The sequence below is a fragment of the Nomia melanderi genome, chromosome 5, assembly GCF_051020985.1.
Source record: "Nomia melanderi isolate GNS246 chromosome 5, iyNomMela1, whole genome shotgun sequence".
NCBI lineage: Eukaryota > Metazoa > Arthropoda > Insecta > Hymenoptera > Halictidae > Nomia > Nomia melanderi.
The window spans coordinates 10,586,759-10,592,265 of record NC_135003.1 but is presented as its reverse complement, the minus strand read 5'-3'; the positions used below and the strand labels follow the sequence as shown (position 1 = coordinate 10,592,265).

Genomic DNA, 5,507 nt, shown 5'->3' with positions numbered 1-5,507 from the left:
CCATGATTACTTCCGTATTCACCTAATTGCCTATTCGGATGCTCGAGCGTATTCATTCCACGGAAACTCGAAAAGCATTTTATTAAGGGGTAGCTGAATTGCTCGAGGCCGTAGCCGGGTTTATTAATTAACAGGAACGACAATACCGATACAAGGTAGGTACCGTGTTCCCTAATTCTGACGATGGTTGACGCACAGCGTACCATGCGAACTGTGTTACAATACTAGGCAACGACTTGCGCAAACACTTAGGGTGATCCCGGGGTGTACGTTTGTTTAGTTACATTCCCGTGCACATTGCCGGGCGAGAGAATAGTTGCTTATGCCCGCATGTACCCTGCCTGAAAATACACATGCTCGATTATACCGAGCGTTAAACGTGACAAGGTACGGGCGCGCAGTAATTGCGTCACGCTATTACATTTAATTAAAAGTTCGCCCCGGTAATGCTCCGAAGAAATCCGATTGTTCGAAGCTTGCTTAATATAACGAGGAAACGGGAGGCGAAGTTGCGCCCGTGTTGCGCGGCAAGTTACAATTAAGCTCGCGTAAGCGTCCCGCAACAAGGGAATCGTGTCGAATGGAAAAATCGTTCCAAGGAATCGTTCCCCCCTTTTCACGGCAAAGGCCGGCTTAATATCGACTCCGTTGCCGCGTAATTTTCCGCTACAGTTCCGTACTTACTTGTCAATCGCGTATTGCAAACTGTGTTCAATAATTAATAATACATATCTGAAAATTATTATGATAATGCAACTGCAATCGATTGGACTTGATTCAGAGAGGGAAACAATTCATTTGCAATTACCAGAGAGAGCTTGTGAAGGTAATATATTTCAGTTATTTCAGGAAATTCATTAATAAACAATATTTCATACTGTCCGTGTTTTAGTGATGAACGTAATTTTCATTAATTCAATCTAACTTGAAGTCAACTCAAACCTGATATATATTATTACTTAACGAATCGATGAAATTAATTAGACAGAAATCATGATATGTTACAGAAGCAATTATAATAGTAAATTTGGTCCCATTTGGCATGAAACAATCTATAATTTAACGTGACTTGTAACTCATTGTCCTTCAATTATGCAAGCGACCGTATAAAACTTACGTGCGCTCTAAATACGATCCGCCATTGCCAACCGCCAGCCGCCATTTTGCCGGAACGACAGATGGAAGCGTTTCGTCAAATAGTACTTACGCAAATCTTACTGTGGAGCCTTTTAATATCCCTGGTTGCTATCAGTCAGATGTCTTTACAGACAGCGGGATTTAATCCTTAAGATAACCGTGGCCCGTGAATTTTAATTAGACTCTGAAAACAAATGTCCCAGGGAACGAGCCTTGTAGCACATCCGCGTCATCGTTTTACATTTCGATGTCGCAGACGTTCTTAATCCCTGAGACCGATGTTGTGGCAGGTTGAAGGATTTGCGCATTCGCGACCGACATCCCGGCCGGCTCAGCTATTGCTGATTCGACGACAGATAAGTACCGCCGATGGATTCGGATAATCCATTTCAGCTAAGAAATACCTAAGAGAAAAATTGCTTTTTAATTGTCAGAAGAATCAGAACATCGACCTTTATAACCCTGATTTTATGAGTGCTAATGGTTCTCCGAGTACAGCAGCAGTCGTTTAATTGACGCATGCTCGGATCGACGTCACGACTGTTGAGATAGGTTTGCTGAATAAAATGGAGGAAGGAGTTCGACAAGCTTCAAGAATCTGTGACAATAACTCTTCGTTAATTAAATAGGGAAAAACGTCTAACAAAAGAGCTCTTATGATGAGAACTTACATCCAGTATAGAGGATACCATACAGAAAATCTGTACAACTATTAATTTTTGCTTCGAAGGCTATTGAAGATCACGTTTTAGTAAATGAATATATACTGACTCATAAAAATGGCAATGTGTTTCAAATCTTGAAAATAGTAATAAAATTGTGAAAAGAGATAGTGATTCGCGAATTGCAAAGCGGATATACGTTTTATAATATGCAGAGAAATTAGAAGTGAAATTAGAGTTGAGTGGATTTTAAAGGTCTTTACATTTCCCGAGGAACGCGGCACTGAGTGACGTCTTTGACCGTTCCGTGTTTTTTAATTACCGTGATAACCATTGAAAAGTAACAAAATCTCATTTTTTCCGCGGCGCGCTCCCTTCGGGCGTTTAATAAAGAACGCAAGCGTTTGTTCACTTTGTGTGATGCTGTAATTCAATCTTAATAACTGCAACGTCCCAGTAACTCTTTCCACTTTTCTGATAAATGTGTTATACATTTAGGAATATAGGATGGTAATATTATTATGTGCTTCCACAAGTGACGTGGCGCTTTGTTGGCAAATAATTGCGATTACAGTAATCGAATTCGAGTGTCGCAACAAGTCGGGGCACATTTTCGGTCTATATGATTAATTCAGCATATTTATAAATTGAGTGGTGAGTGGCTGCAAATAAATTAAATTCTGTTGATAATTTTCCACGCAACAGAATCAACTATTTACTCGTATAAGATGGTTTATTACGACATATTTGTCAGATATAGAGATCGTAAATAAATAATAAGCTCATCGAGCTTCACTGAACTCTGTTCGACATTTCTACAAAACTTTGTGTTACAGATTCAGGAAAAAGAAATATTTATCACTTACGAATGCATCTGCTGTCAAAAACAATCCTGACCTAATGACGAGGGAAAACATGCGAAAATAATTTAGTCCGTTTTGTACGTATTATTTATTTAATTCATTCTACAAGTGCCTTGGACGGACAGAACAGAACTATTGTTATAGCAGGGTCTTAAAATATTTAACTACATACGTAAATAAAAAGAAACTTACGTTTACTGTATTTATTGTAAAGAAAATCACGGAAGAAATAATCTTAACAATTATGAATAATAGGGCGATACGATTTGTATGCTTCATCTATTATATTTCATGTCTCGTAAGGTTACATATTATTCTTATTATGATAAATACAATCTGCAAGCCTTTCTTGATACCAACTCCAACATTTTGGTTTTACGAAGTGGACCCTGGTAATTAATTAAACAAGAAATAATTACTTTATCTTTAGTGGTTATTAATAATTATTTGATGAAATATTATGTAATGACATTTTCGAATTATAGTCGTAGGAATTAATGATTATAATCACCTTTCGGAAGTATTGACTTACATTATCCGTTCTGAGGCCGTGGGGGTCTATTTGGAGGTACCCAAATTATGTACTACAAAGAAAATATGCGTAATGAACTTCTCAGTGTAAAAACTAATATCAAATGCGTTTCTTACCGCTTCAGATGATGCAATAAAGAATGTTGTGAGGTAAATCATGGACAGTAAGAGAAAAGTCGCTTTCATTGTCTCTTGCATACTGCTATGTTTAGGTTTTTTGAAACTATTAACACCCACGAACATTTTCACCATTTATATACTCAATTTAGTCACAAACATTTTATCGTTAAGTCGGGTTTTTCGTGACAATGTTATTAATTTAGTATTATCGTCAGAATTTACTCCTTTTTATGGAATATTTTACAAAATTTATGAAAAGAAGTAAGATATGCAATACTTTACCACTATAATTTGCAACTGTTACAACCGTACTTTTATCTCTGCTATAGACGGAAAGTTTCATGAGTAGAAAACCTGATATTGTGGAAAATAAAGCTTATCATAGGATGCTTCTAACTTTTTATTACTGTAATCTATGACAACGGCATTTTGTATGATGTAAAAATCCTGTTCTAAGATACCTGATAGTGATATCAATTAAAACACTTTATTTAAAGAAACTTTCTTTCTACTTTCAAAAAAAAATTCATGAAAATAGAATTTGTCCAGTTTATTGATTCTCTAATTGCGTTTTTATCACTTCTGTTATTTTTAATAGGTACACTTCAATACATATGATTTTAACAACTAAGTCACGAAGTATAAATTTAAATGTTTCACTGTCCGCGCTGCTGCTTTATATATGAAGCAATATCACATAGATTCATATTAACGAAGTTCAGAATTCCGCAAGAAGTAAATCATGTTTCGCAGAATGAAGTTCGCTGTCCTCGTTCTTTCTATACTTTTTATATCAACTTTATGCCTCACACGCTCTGAAGCAGTAAGCAATTCAGTTGATCCTATTTCTCTGTTTAAAATATTTTCTTTATTAACATTAACGTTTTAAACTATTTTATCACTTGTTCGATTAACTTTTCTTAGCTATAATTAGCCTATATCTTTTCAAAAATTTCTGAATTATAGAATATACTTCTCGCAACTGTTGCGTTATTGAAAACGTAGTCTATAATCATTTCGTTTTTAATTGATCGTTAGAAAGCTGATTTTGGAAAGGGGAAAGATGTTGACTTCACACCTCGTATGGGCTGATTGTATTGTATATCTTTCATCGTATTTAAAATTGGCGTCACAAGAAATAATATTGAATGTATATAAAAAAACGTGTTTCCATGTTATGTTAAACGATTGATCAGTAATTACAGTGAAGAAATTAGAATACCTTCTAAATCGTTTATGTGATTTTCTGTGCACACACTGTACGGTACTCGCTGTGATTACGAAATATGACATTTTCATAAGAGAAGAATACGAATATAATATTTTTTAAAAAAGAATTGCTGTAGATGTTAAGACTTACTGAACAGATCCGTAGAAATACTCTTCAAGTTTCGTTGGAGCGTTTGAAAAACCATTTTATACATTTACCTTTGTTCTCATCACACAGTGCCTTTACGATTGAGCGAGCAGATTAATGTGACGAAAGCGGTTCATTGACAAAACGTAAGCCTTTAATTTGTCGCTACTTGAAAATACTTTTAACCAACACGTCCCCAACTTTTAAAATCAGTACTACAGCTAATTTTTATCAAAGCTTTTTGTAAAAGACCCTTTCCTTTTCCACCGTAAGCCGAGTATGAAAACACGTTTTCCACTTTTGGGGAAAGATGAAAATTACAGGGTATCAAATCTGGCGAATACGCTTTTACCATAAACGTAAAACGCATTTTTATTCCCGGCGCAAAATGAAAGAAAAAGTTAAGCTTGTAAACACTTTGATAAAAGAAAACCTCCAAAGCTACTTTGAAGAATGCAAAGCTCGTATGTATGTACATCGCTACGTGCAGGTTGGATTGAGTAATATTTTAAAAAAGTGTACAAACATTTAATTATTTAATCTTTCTTATGCTAACCATCTAATCGTGGATAAATTATCCGTTTGGCAAACGAACCTTTGTGGTCGAAGCTTTCTACTCTATTTCACTTGAAGAGATCTTAGAAAAACCGAATTTCACATTCTGTAAAATTTCTTCAAACTACCAAGAAAGGTCATTAACATACGTAATTCGGCTTAGTTTGTACGTTAATCCAGGATATGGTACATTTAATAGTCCTATAAATTTCTTGCCAATTTAATTGGCATCATACGATCAACGAGCAAATGAAATGCTAATGCGTTAGTTTTAACATTTTT

The 5,507-nt window shown here is 35.3% G+C and overlaps 1 long non-coding RNA gene across 2 annotated transcripts; it reads right to left on the bottom strand.

Annotated features, from left to right (window-relative positions):
* Positions 1-2,747: 2,747 nt before the first annotated feature.
* On the bottom strand, positions 2,748-3,615 carry LOC116430851 (uncharacterized). Of its 2 annotated transcripts, none has more exons than XR_012998603.1 (3): positions 3,311-3,615; positions 3,174-3,246; positions 2,748-3,051 (listed from the first exon to the last, which is right to left on the bottom strand). It is a non-coding gene; the product is annotated as an uncharacterized LOC116430851 (long non-coding RNA). The 2 variants fall into 2 exon arrangements; XR_004235807.2 differs by having other exon boundaries at positions 2,776-3,051; positions 3,195-3,246; positions 3,311-3,572.
* Between the last annotated feature and the right edge of the window lie 1,892 nt (positions 3,616-5,507).